The sequence below is a fragment of the Schistocerca piceifrons genome, chromosome X, assembly GCF_021461385.2.
Source record: "Schistocerca piceifrons isolate TAMUIC-IGC-003096 chromosome X, iqSchPice1.1, whole genome shotgun sequence".
In the NCBI taxonomy this organism is placed as follows: Eukaryota; Metazoa; Arthropoda; class Insecta; order Orthoptera; family Acrididae; genus Schistocerca; species Schistocerca piceifrons.
In genome coordinates, this window is record NC_060149.1 from 69,625,486 (window position 1) to 69,640,065 (window position 14,580).

Genomic DNA, 14,580 nt, shown 5'->3' on the forward strand with positions numbered 1-14,580 from the left:
TTCTATTCTCTTCTTGTCCAAACTATTTATCGTCCATGTTTTACTTCCATACATGGCTACACTCCATACAAATACTTTCAGAAATGACTTCCTGACACTTAAATCAATACTCGATGTTAACAAATTTCTCTTCTTCAGAAACGCTTTCCTTGCCATTGCCAGTCTACATTTTATATCCTCTCTACTTCGACCATCATCAGTTACTTTGCCGCCCAAATAGCAAAACTCCTTTACTACTTTAAGTGTCTCATTTCCTAATCTAATTCCCTCAGCATCACCCGACTTAATTCGACTACATTCCATTATCCTCGTTTTGCTTTTGTTGATGTTCATCTTATATCCTCCTTTCAAGACACTGTCCATTTCATTCAACTGCTCTTCCAAGTCCTTTGCTCTCTCTGACAGAATTACAATGTCATCGGCGAACCTCAAAGTTTTTATTTCTTCTCCATGGACTTTAATACCTACTCCCAATTTTTCTTTTGTTTCCTTTACTGCTTGCTCAATATACAGATTGAATAACATCGGGGAGAGGCTACAACCCTGTCTTACTCCCTTCCCAACCACTGCTTCCCTTTCATGTCCCTCCACTCTTAAAACTGCCATCTGGTTTCTGTACAAATTGTAAATATCCTTTCGCTCCCTGTATTTTACCCCTGCCACCTTTAGAATTTGAAAGAGAGTATTCCAGTCAACATTGTCAAACGCTTTCTCTAAGTCTACAAATGCTAGAAACGTAGGTTTGCCTTTCCTCAATCTTTCTTCTAAGATAAGTCGTAAGGTCAGTATTGCCTCACGTGTTCCAGGGTTTCTACGGAATCCAAACTGATCTTCCCCGAGGTTGGCTTCTACTAGTTTTTCCATTCGTCTGTAAAGAATTCGTGTTAGTATTTTGCAGCTGTGGCTTATTAAACTGATTGTTCGGTAATTTTCACATCTGTCAACACCTGCTTTCTTTGGTATTGGAATTATTATATTCTTTTTGTCATGGTTAACCAATAATGGTGTGGCACAGGAAGGAAGGTGGAAAATCTCTTGCAATACCTGACAGGTTGCAACCTCAGCCAACCAAATCGCTTGCACATAAACAAGTATCAGGAAAATACGACTTCTAGCAAAATAATTATTGCGGGGCATCAAAGTCCTTGTTGTTTGGATTAAAATGAATATTCCTTTGTGGCACGGCCATGGCCAATCCCAGTGTCCCAAGTTCTGAGTGCTGTATTCTGCATGCTATATCTGGCTTTCAGATCTTTATCTCACCAAAACGGATTCCTTCTGTTGTCTCATAAAGGGCAGTTTTATAGCATGCAGGTCCTTCTCGTATGTGCCTCCTGTGCAGAGATACGACACGGTCACTTCCTTGTCATATTCTCTGGAACTCAAACTGACATTCTCCAATATCGCCTGCTCGGAGGTTGCTTTCAGCGCTGAACAAGTTTACGGCGCTCTAGTCCTTCCAAGTTAACTTCCTTATCGTGACCCAGCGGAAAAAAGCTCCCAAAGCTGGAGAAAATAATAAGTCCCTCACACTGCAATAAAAGAAAATGAAAAGAGGAAGTAATTAGGTGTACTATCACTGATATGCAGTTCTCATGTGGCATTATATTGATTATTGGGGTGTGCACATTATATTATAAAAAAGGTTGCATGACAATTTGGGCACAAATCGCCATTGAACAACTAACATGAGTTATTTATAGAAGAACAAAAAGACTGGTAGAAGGCGATATTCGAGAATAGCAATCTGAGTCCCAGAGAAATGTAGGAATACAAATGATCTCGGAAACAGATCACAGAAGTTCAACCAACAATTACAACATTTTTGGATTTAAAGAGATATTTTGACGATGTTGACTGAAATATACTCTTAGAAATTCCGAATGTGTCAGGGGGTATAACGCAGGTAGAAAAGGGTAATCTGCAACTTGCACAGAAACTACACTGAGTTATACGAGACGAAAGACATGAAAGCCAGTCAGTAGTGGAGAAGAGAGCTATCCTCGTTCATATTCAGTCAGTACAGTAAACAAGTAGTAAAGAAAACTAAAGTGAAATGTTGGAAAAGAATTCAGTTTCAGTGCTTGCTTCATGGCTTGCTCCATCGCTACGGAACTACACCAGATAATGATTATACAAGTACCTACAAATGCATGATTCAAGAGGAATGCAACAGCTGTGCTTTATGAAATGTACAGTAAGCTGCAGATCAAAACGAAGAAAAATACATGCATCACCAAAATCAGGCATCCCATTCTGTTGCATGCAAGGATTTGATTCATGCAGTCCAATGGAAAACATTTCAGAGATTTGGTATAAGAAAGGCATAATCTGATGTTGTTTCTTAAGGAATTAATGACTTTTTCTCAACAGATTTCAACTCTCAAATTGCAATAAATTATCAACCACAAAGTAGCACCTTCACGATGGATGCGTTTCTCTTAAAATTTTTTTTTACCTTACAATATGCAAAACAATCATGAGAATATCTTCTTGGGCAGTATTTAATGCACGAGTGATCATCAGTATGATTAAAAGCTTTGCCGATATTATTATTACTGTTCTAACAGGGATCTTCAATCTCTCTCTTGTTGGTGGTACGCATCCTACTGAGCAATGCTTAATTCACCGAATTCCCAAGAATTGTAATCCCAAAACACTTGTAGACCATACGCCAATCAGCAAAGTGCCCACAGAAATTAAAGCCTTACAGTAATTGTTCATGAACAGCTGATGGACTACCTTAATACTTATGAAATCCATAACAAATGTTAATCAGCCTTTCGAATCCTTCAAAGTACCAATTGTGTTAGCCGCGCGGGATTAGCCGAGCGGTCTAGGCGCTGCAGTCATGGACTGTGCGGCTGGTCCCGGCGGAGGTTCGAGTCATCTCTTGGGCATGGGTGTGTGTGTTTGTCTGTAGGATAATTTAGGTTAAGTAGTGTGTAAGCTTAGGGACTGATGACCTTAGCAGTTGAGTCCCATAACATTTCACACACAACCAATTGTGTTAAACGAAGGGACCAACGAGGTCAAATGTTCGATGGGCAAACGTGAAGCGACTATTTCAACACTGCTTTATTTCGGCAGGCTTGACACTATTGACTTCGACATATTACTTATTAAAATGAAGCAACAGAAAAAGTGAAATACTTTCCTTCAACAGCCAGCTCAATGACTTACCTTAGGGCTAGAGAAGTAATGCTGTAAGCTTGTACTCGGTACAGTTCCTCAAGCACAGACATCTGTGATACATTTTTGTAACTAACACTTATGTTCTGACGACATTCAGGTGTATCTGAGCGCCAACCCTAAGATACTTGCTGTTGCCAAATTAAGTATGACTGACACCTATAATTAAGCGTCTGGATGGATACCAAACCTAGATATTAAACTAATTACGAGAAGTCATAGGTCATCCTTACATCAAAACGAAACTTGATCAGCGAACATTTTCGTGCAACAGTTCTTTCTGTATTCTTTAATGATATACAATTACTCTGTGAAAAACAGTAAAAAATCTCGGCATAATCTTATAATAGAATCCAAATTGGGAAGAAAACAATGTCACATGCATGTAGGGAACATCCCTTTCGCCAACTCGCATTCCTTAACTTTAGAGGAATATTTCCACTTATAGTTAAGAGAAGTTTGTTTAAACGAAACGTGCTATTGTAATATACGCGTCCCAGTCACGTTAATGTGACCACCTGCTATGTTTGTCGTCAACGTGCTATAACCGCTCACAGACGGCAAATGAAGCAGAAGCAGTGGAGGGTATACATGCAAAACTAGTCGAGGGGACGCGGAAACAGTGCAGTCGTTGTCGTAATGGGGGAACGAAGCGATTTGTCTGACGTCCAAAAGGGCTTTCGGGCCAACGACGTAAGCATTTCAGAAACAGTTAAGTTTGTGAGCTGTTCACAGGCTGCCATGGTTACAGGGTACCATGCACGGCAAAATGGCGCTATCCCAAACCGGCACCGAGGCAACTATGGTGCAGCACCGGCCATAGATGACAGGGTTGAACGACGGATGCGGCACGAGCGAATGGACTGATGAACCAAGGGGCTACCAACAGTGCGTCCTCAACGACGGTTCAGAGGACGTTACTGCGTATGGGCCTCCGCAGCATGGCTCTTGTTCGTGCACCCATGCTGACTGCTGTTCATGCACGACGAAGGCTAGAATTTGCACACCAGCACCGCAACTACACGTCCAATGAGTGCCAACAGTTGCCCTTTTCAGATGAATCACGTTTCATGCACTATCGGACAGATGGCCCGTTGGCCTGTAAGGCGTGAAACGCCTGAAAGCAAACAGCTCGCAACAGTTATGGTCTGGGGAATGTTGTCGTAGCATTCCGTGGGTGATCTTGCCATTCTCGAACGCACAATGAATCAACATAAGTATGAACATATCCTTGAGGACCGAGGACCATGTCCAAGCTTACATTCAGCAGGATGGCACCTACCAACAGGGCAACGCCAAGTGTCACACAGCTCACAGTGTATGTGAGTGGTTTGAAGAGCACCAGGATTATTTATTTATTCGTTCGGCATATACAAGGCAAATATTACAGTGTCATTACAATCCACCAGGAAATTACAACACTACACAATGCTACTTATAGGTTTGAGCCAATCTATGGCTAGGTCAGGCAGGTAGTGTATGTCCTTCAGTTCACCACTATATCCTACCACTTCACACACCAGTAGATGGTCCATTGTCTGGATTTCACCACATTCACACACGGGACTCTCCGCAAGTCCCCACTTATTCATTAGATGTTTGCATCTTCCCACGTTTGTTCTAAGGCGATTTAAGGCAACCCAGAGCTTCCGAGGGAGATCAAAACCATTTACCATCTTGCTGGGGTCACCGATAAGCTTTTGGTTCTTCTGTGTCCCTTCGCGCCATGATTCCCCCCAGGATAGCTTTGGGTCGAAGTCCTGTAATTCCCTGCCAATCTTCCAAAAGGGGGACCTAGATTTTAGCCTGTTGATGGGTGATAAGTCTTGGTGTATAGGGAGTTCTGGATTGTGTACGATCTTCCTATATATTCTTGAGGTCGCCATGGAGCGCCTTATATCAGGGGGTTCTATGTTGCAAAGGACTGTGAACCAGTCACATGGAGTAGCCCTAAGTGTGCCTGAGATAATTCTCATCGTCTCTTTCAACTGGGTGTCTACTTTATTTACATGCGCACTTTTCGCCCAGACTGGTGAGCAATATTCAGCCACGCTGTACACGAGGGCTAATGCTGACGTCCTTAGTGTATTAGCTCCGCACCCCCATGATGTTCCGGCCAGTTTAGACATAATGGCATTTCGAGATTTTAATTTCTGTTCGGTGTCTTCAAAAAATGGTTCAAATGGCTCTGAGCACTATGGGACTCAACTGCTGTGGTCATAAGTCCCCTAGAACTTAGAACTACTTAAACCTAACTAACCTAAGGACATCACACACACATCCATGCCCGAGGCAGGATTCGAACCTGCGACCGTAGCGGTCGTGCGGTTCCAGACTGCAGCGCCTTTAACCGCTCGGCCACTCCGGCCGGCTTGGTGTCTTCCAGATGGGAGCTAAACGTTAGTGTGCGGTCTAATTTTACTCCCAGATATTTGGGCTTATCTTCATGTCTGATATGCCGGTCATTCAGGGCAAGCTGTAGTTTCCTGCTTGAAGCTCTGTTATTAAGGTGCATTACGGTACTGGTCGTTCTATTGGGGTTGGGATGCAAATGCCACTTAAGGTAGTAGGTGTTCAGCGCTTCAGGGTCCTCATTCAATGTTTTTTCAAGATCTTTGAAATTTTTGCTTTGGTATGCGATGGCCAGATCATCCGCATACGCAAATTTACGCGACCTGGTGCTCGGCATATCAGATATGTATAAATTAAAAAGGGTCGGCGCCAGGGCTGACCCCTGCGGCAGATCATTGTTTATGACCATGCTTTTGCTGCTCTTTCCATGGAGATAGACCTTGATCTTCCTGCCTGTCAGCATATTTTTTAGTAATGTGTACGTCTGATTGCATTTGATAATTCGAGTAAGCTTGAGCAGTAGCCCTTCGGTCCAGACAGTGTCATAGGCTGATGTAAGATCTACTAATACCAGGCCCGTTTTCAGCTTGTTCTGATAGCCTTTCTCTATAGAAGTTGTAAGGGACAAAACTTGTTCACAGCAGTTCCTTCCCACACGGAACCCTGCTTGATAGTCCGGGAGGTTCGCCTCAATGTATGGTGCTATTCTGGCCAGTAATATTCTCTCAAATAGTTAGTAAGAGATACAAAGCAGTGAGATCGGTCTATAGTTCTTTGGATTATCTCCATCCTGCCCTGGTTTCAGTACCGCTATTACCTTAGCACCAGGATGAGTTTATTCCACTGCCACCAAGCTACCCGGATTTAAACCCAATCTAGAATCTGTGGATTCACCTCAATCGGGCTTTCGCACCATGGATCCTCAGCCGTTAAACCGAGCGCAGATGGCCACCGCACTAGAGTCGTCATGCCTTCACATCCCTGTCGTTACTTTCCAAAATCTAAATTACTCTCTCATGCACGCCTCACAGCCGTCCTTGCTGCAAAAGGTGGTTATTCAGGCTTTTGACATGTGGTCACATTAATGTGACTGGACAGTATAGTTGATCAGTGCAAAACAGTGAGAACGTCTGTCGGCTCGGCCTTTTCATGAATGCTTACGTTACATACACTCCTGGAAATGGAAAAAAGAACACATTGACACCGGTGTGTCAGACCCACCATACTTGCTCCGGACACTGCGAGAGGGCTGTACAAGCAATGATCACACGCACGGCACAGCGGACACACCAGGAACCGCGGTGTTGGCCGTCGAATGGCGCTAGCTGCGCAGCATTTGTGCACCGCCGCCGTCAGTGTCAGCCAGTTTGCCGTGGCATACGGAGCTCCATCGCAGTCTTTAACACTGGTAGCATGCCGCGACAGCGTGGACGTGAACCGTATGTGCAGTTGACGGACTTTGACCGAGGGCGTATAGTGGGCATGCGGGAGGCCGGGTGGACGTACCGCCGAATTGCTCAACACGTGGGGCGTGAGGTCTCCACAGTACATCGATGTTGTCGCCAGTGGTCGGCGGAAGGTGCACGTGCCCGTCGACCTGGGACCGGACCGCAGCGACGCACGGATGCACGCCAAGACTGTAGGATCCTACGCAGTGCCGCAGGGGACCGCACCGCCACTTCCCAGCAAATTAGGGATACTGTTGCTCCTGGGGTATCGGCGAGGACCATTCGCAACCGTCTCCATGAAGCTGGGCTACGGTCCCGCACACCGTTAGGCCGTCTTCCGCTCACGCCCCAACATCGTGCAGCCCGCCTCCAGTGGTGTCGCGACAGGCGTGAATGGAGGGACGAATGGAGACGTGTCGTCTTCAGCGATGAGAGTCGCTTCTGCCTTGGTGCCAATGATGGTCGTATGCGTGTTTGGCGCCGTGCAGGTGAGCGCCACAATCAGGACTGCATACGACCGAGGCACACAGGGCCAACACCCGGCATCATGGTGTGGGGAGCGATCTCCTACACTGGCCGTACACCACTGGTGATCGTCGAGGGGACACTGAATAGTGCACGGTACATCCGAACCGTCATCGAACCCATCGTTCTACCATTCCTAGACCGGCAAGGGAACTTGCTGTTCCAACAGGACAATGCACGTCTGCATGTATCCCGGTCCACCCAACGTGCTCTAGAAGGTGTAAGTCAACTACCCTGGCCAGCAAGATCTCCGGATCTGTCCCCCATTGAGCATGTTTGGGACTGGATGAAGCGTCGTCTCACGCGGTCTGCACGTCCAGCACGAACGCTGGTCCAACTGAGGCGCCAGGTGGAAATGGCATGGCAAGCCGTTCCACAGGACTACATCCAGCATCTCTACGATCGTCTCCATGGGAGAATAGCAGCCTGCATTGCTGCGAAAGGTGGATATACACTGTACTAGTGCCGACATTGTGCATGCTCTGTTGCCTGTGTCTATGTGCCTGTGGTTCTGTCAGTGTGATCATGTGATGTATCTGACCCCAGGAATGTGTCAATATAGTTTCCCCTTCCTGGGACAATGAATTCACGGTGTTCTTATTTCAATTTCCAGGAGTGTATATGCGTATACTTTCGTTATCTGACCATATTAATTCTGACGCTCAATTAGACAGAAGCGACCAGGTAAGCCACGTCATTTTCGCACACTCTGCATCAGTTTTTCAATTACTGCTGTCCTCAGTATCTCCCCCCGGATATGAGGAACCTATAGTTACATAACTACAATTCCAGATAGGATAATGGTTAATGGAATTATCGTCAACAACAACAGATGTGCAGATCACAGTTTCTTACTTGCAACCAGGCTGGAAGTTCTGGAAGAAGTACTAATCGCTGTTACTGAAGGGAATAACACTCCCGGGCTACATATAAGCGTCAACAAGACTTGTCAGTAGAAACCGAGATGAAATTCAGGGTACTCTTGCATTTGTTAATGATAGGCTCGAGAGAGTTACCCCATACAAATATCTGGGGTGTCATATCAATGATAACTAGAATTTTTCTCAAGAAATTCGCTGCAGAACTCAACAGACCAGAAGCTCTTTCCAGAAAGTGAAGCAAATGCTGATTAGACGTGACACAAGTATTACTTTCTATTCGACTACTTAGATGCTACGTGTTCAGTATCGTACTCAGTGCAGCTGACTCCTGAACATTTACCCCAATATTGGATAAGAAACTGGAGCCATTTGAAATATGGGCGTATACAGGGACATTAAGGATCCATGGACAGATAAACTCTATAGGTTCATGTCGTTTCACAACCCTTCTTGGTACACTAGTGGCCATTAAAATTGCTACAGCAAGAAGAAATGCAGATGTTAAACGGGTATTCATTGCACAAATATATTATAACAGAACTGACACGTAATTACATTTTCACGCAATTTGGATGCAAAGATCCTGAGAAATCAGTATCCAGAACAACCAACTCTGGCCGTAATAACGGCCTTGATACGCTTGGCATTGAGTCAAACAGAGCTTAGATGGCGTGTAAGGGTACAGCTGCCCATGCAGCTTCAACACGATACCACAGTTCATCAAGAGAAGTGACTGGCGTATTGTGACGAGCCAGTTGCCCGGCCACCATTGACCAGACGTTTTCAATTGGTGAGAGATCTGGAGAATGTGCTGGCCAGGGCAGCAGTCGAACGTTTTCAGTATCCAGAAAGGCCCGTACAGGACCTGCAACATGCGGTCGTGCATTATCCTGCTGAAATGTAGGGTTTCGCAGGGATCGAATGAAGGGTAGAGCCGGCCGCGGTGGTCTAGCGGTTCTAGGCGCTCAGTCCGGAACCGCGGGACTGCTACGGTCACAGGTTCGAATCCTGCCTCGGGCATGGATCTGTGTGATGTCCTTAGGTTAGTTAGGTTTAAGTACTTCTAAGTTCTAGGGGACTGATGGCCACAGATGTTAAGTCCCATAGTGCTCAGAACCAATTGAACCATTTTTGAAGCGTAGAGCCACGGCTCATAACACATCTGAAATGTAACGTCCACTGTTCCAAGTGCCGTCAATGCGAACAAGAGGTGACCGAGAGGTGTAACCAATGGCACCCCAAACCATCACGCCGGGTTATACGCCAGTATGGCGATGACGAGTACACGCTTCCAATGTGCGATCACCGCGATGTCGCCAAACACGGATGCGACCATCATGATGCTGTAAGCAGAACCTGGATTCATCCGAAAAATGACGTTTTGCCATTCGTGCACCCATGTTCGTCGTTGAGTACACCATCGCAGGCGCTTCTGTCTGTGATGCAGCGTCAAGCGTAACCGCAGCCATAGTCTCCGAGCTGATAGTCCATGCTGCTGCAAACGTCGTCGAACTGTTCCTGCAGATGGTTGTTGTCTTGCAAACGTCCCCATCCGTTGACTCAGGGATCGAGACGTGGCTGCACGATCCGTTACAGCCGGGCAGCTAAGATGCCTGTCATCTGGACTGCTAGTGATACGAGGCCGTTGGGATCCAGCACGGCGTTTCGTATTAGCCTCCTGAACCCACCGATTCCATACTCTGTTAACAGTCATTGGATTTCGACCAACGCGAGCAGCAATGTCGCGATACGCTAAACCGCAATCGTGACAGACTACAATCCGACCTTTATCAAAGTCGGAAACGTGATGGTACGCATTTCTCCTCCTTACATGAGGCATCACAACAACGTTTCACCAGGCAACGCCGGTCAACTGCTGTTTGTGTATGAGAAATCGGTTGGAAACTTTCCTCATGTGAGCACGTTGTAGATGTCGCCACCGGGGCCAACCTTGTGTGAATGCTCTGAAAAGCTAATCATTTGCATATCACAGCATCTTCTTCCTGTCGGTTAAATTTCACGTCTGTAGCACGTCATCTTCCTGGTGAAGCAATTTTAATGGCCAGTAGTGTATTTTCCCTAAATATTTGAACGATAAGATTGCCTCCAAAGGCTTCCCGCCCATCAATCGAATACTACACAGTTATTTTCGAACCTTTTCGGTAGGGCTCATGGAAACAACATAAAGTTAAGTACGCATTACTTACAAACCGATAAGCAATCATCTCATCCTTCATGCGTGAAATGATCAGGAATATCGTCAACATAGTACAATCGGAAAGAAAACAGGTTCTGTGCTGCACTCTTTACAGCCATCGAGAGAGAGAACATGGGAATGGTGAAGATATGCAGTACGATCAATCCATTTCTCTTTCTGAGCGCAAAGATTACTGTGTGTCTTGCAATAAACCGCGTAGAGAAGAGAAACCGTAATACTGATTATCAGAAACAGTCGCCGCCTTTACAACGATAGAAATACGTCTCTTTTACGATACTGATCTCTGCGACGCTCATAATAAATACTTTGAGAGGAAAAATTATTTAATTTTTATACTCTGGAAATCCCCCTTGGGTTCGAGGTTGCCAGAAGAGCCACCAAGACGGCTACATATTCACAAATAATTATATATATTGAAACTGCAGCCGGCTGCGGTGGCCAAGCGGTTCTAGGCGCTTCAGTCCGGAACCGCGCGACTGCTACGGTCGCAGGTTCGAATCCTGCCTCGGGCATGGATTTGTGTGATGTCCTTAGGTTAGTTAGGCTTAAGTAGTTCTATGTTCTAGGGGACTGATGACCTCAGATGTTAAGTCCCATAGTGCTCAGAGCCATGTGAACCATTTTTTTTTTTTTTTTTTTTTTTGAAACTGCAGAAGGCTTGGTTTATTTCTCAAGTGGATGTCATAATTGAGACACAGATTAAAGAAAGCGTGCTCAGATTGTTGTCCTTGCTATTCATAGGCATATACATAATATATTTCAGGAAGTGGACTGTTCTTAAATGTCAAATTCTGTTATTCTGTCGCAACAATCCGCTTATACACACTCATCAACAAAGAATTTAGTGACAGCCACGTAGCCGACATATTTATCGAAGTAGCACAATTAATTAACTTAGGTTTGTTTAGGAAACACTAAAATAATAGACTACAGTGTTAGATGTTGGCAAAGAGGTATTCTGCTTCACGGAGGGGTTTACTTTTAAAATTCCTCGAGCGTGTGTTACAAGAGGAGTGAGGAAAAATACAATTTTCTGGCACATACATGTCATGAAACTGCAGTGATGGGGAAGTCAGAGACATTCACGCTTATATGGCATTCTTCCCTCACACTAGTCGAGAATGGCACAGGAAATAATTTTAGTAGGCATACTGGAAGCAGCCTTCATCACGTGACTGGCAGTGACCAGATAAACTTGTACATACAGCCGTTGATGCGAGTCTGCCTGTGTGACTCAACTCTGTACAGACAAATATGTAGATATAGGTGTGAGTTCGTCTGTGTGAATCAACTCTGTGCAGATAAACATAGAGATAAAGGTGTGATCTGTCTATGAGACTCAGGTGAGGACTAAATGAGACAGGCATCTACATGTGTTGGAGTCTTGATCCACAATTGATTGCTTACTTCTCGCCCGCATCTCATGGTCGTGCGGTAGCGTGCTCGTTTCCCACGCCCGGGTTCCCGGGTTCGATTCCCGGCGGGGTCGGGGATTTTCTCTGTCTCGTGATGGCTGGGTGTTGTGTGCTGTCCTTAGGTTAGTTAGGTTTAAGTAGTTCTAAGTTCTAGGGGACTGATGACCATAGATGTTAAGCCCCATAGTGCTCAGAGCCATTTGAACATTTGAGCTTACTTCTCACGTATATACAACTGTTTTGATTAAAAAAAACATCTGTTCAATAGGAACAGTAATGCTAATACAAAGTGATTGTCGCTGTTATATGTTTCCTCTCCGGTACAATGCCCGCTTTGGAGAGTACAAAAGAATTAAGAAAGTAGAGGCCTGTTGAAGTATCGATGCTAGCTGGAACAACTCTGATCGAAGACATCCACAAGCGAAAGGTAAGCGTCTGATTTCGAGTAACTTACAAGTAAACAACTCGAATCTGTTCCAAATCTTTTCCGGTGGACATTAAGTGCGGATTTATTCTTTCAGTTAACACCATACAGGTAGAGCGTCTTCTGACTGCATGCTGTTCAGAGCGCTCTTGTCTCGACTGCTTTCTAACACTGCTGTCTGTTTTTCACGTTCCATATCCTCTCTCGTCGCAGGTGAAGCTCACCAAGATGTGGAGCCTCGTTTTGAGCATTAAATGAGCCTTGTCCTTTGTATGAGTCTTCGTCTGCCAAGTATAGTATGAGTTTCATTCTACGCCAGTTTGCGTCGTTCGAGGCTTGCGGTTACTTCTCTTCTTGTTGTAATGATTCCACAGGCCTCGAAGCGAGCCACACCCAACTGTCCGCAAGCACTGATTTATGCCCGGCCGTGGTGCCGCAGTCAGCTGCGGACAAACAGCCTGAATGCTAAGGACGGGTGCGCAAGCACACCCACGCTCGAAAAATTACACTTCTAGGTCAAACATATCTGTTTGCCCTCGAATGACGTTTCCTGTGAAATTTTGTATAAGAAGGTAGTCGCGATTTATTTGGAATTAAAGTTACCTTCCAGTTCTTAGTCCTCCGAAGCGATTATAAGGTCAGACAGCACAAACCGACAGTTTGATTAGATTATTCTCCAAGTTATTACATCATCAGTCCTTTATGAGTTAAGAACATCAAACTTCTTGAGCCCTCCACAAAAACTGAAGATATTCTGCTTTTACTCCTACCGCTTCAACAAAAATAACACATTAAGGCTGAGGTTCAAATTTATGAAACGGAAGATGGAACTTTTCTGTTTCATTTCATGCACGTCTACATGTACACTTCATAGTTTGTGGCGGACGGTATTTGTATCATGATCATTTCCCCCTTTTCCTGCTCCATTCGCGAACGGTTTGCAGGAAGAGATGCCATTAGCCTCCCTCGGAACTCTATAATTTTTCTGTCTCGGTCATTTCTCTATAAGTAAGCAATATATTGTCTCACAAATTGGAATTTTTACAGTAAATCTCTGCCACTGGAGCTGGATGAGCATGGACTTGACCTAGCTCGACGCTGTTCTTTGGATCTTCTCTAACTCATCTTTTAATCATAGCTGGAAACGGTAGCAGATCTATAAGAAATATTCATGAATCGGTCGAAAATATGTTCTGTAAGCGATGTCTTTCCTGGATGAGTTACATTTCCTTAGGATACTCTCAATGAATCTTATATTAAAATTTGTTTTTCATACATCTAGTTCTAGGTGGTCGAGCCGTTGTAGTCACTCTATATGCATGATCCTAAATATTTAATGTTTATAACTGATTCCAATTTTCGATTGCCAATGGATTAATCGACTACTAATGCGTCTTTCTCCCAATATATGTGCAATACATTGCATTTATTTATATATAATAGATGACATATTTGAAAGTATACACATAGTGTCCTCTTTACTAAGAAATCACCAGTCCAGTCATAAATTTCGTTTGTTGCCCCAAATTATCGTACTTACATTTATAAGCGTAAGTATAATATGGAGTCAAATGCTCCTCGAAAGTTATAAATACTGCATCCCTCTGATTGTCTTTACCTGTGGCTTATTCTCATGGTATCTATGCGAGGTAAACGATGCGGCAGCATTGTGGTTCAGTCTCCCTCGAACATACAATATGTGATCAAAAGTATCCGGACACCCCAAAAACATACGTTTTTCATATTAGGTGCATTTTGCCGCCACCTGCTGCCAGGTACTCCATATCAGCGACCTGAGTAGTCATTACACATCGTCAGAGAGCAGAATAGAACGCTCCGCGGAACTCAAGCAATGCAAAAGTGGTCAGGTGATTGGTGTCGCTTGTGCCATACGTCTGTACGCGAGATTTCCACACTCCTAAACATCCCTAGGTCCATTATTTCCGATTTCATAGTTAAGTGGAAACAGTGAAGGGACTTGTACAGCACAAAAGCGTACAGGCCGACCTCGTCTGTTGACTGAAAGATGGTTCAAATGGCTCTGAGCACTATGGGACTCAACTGCTGAGGTCATTAGTCCCCTAGAACTTAGAACTAGTTAAACCTAACTAACCTAAGGACATCA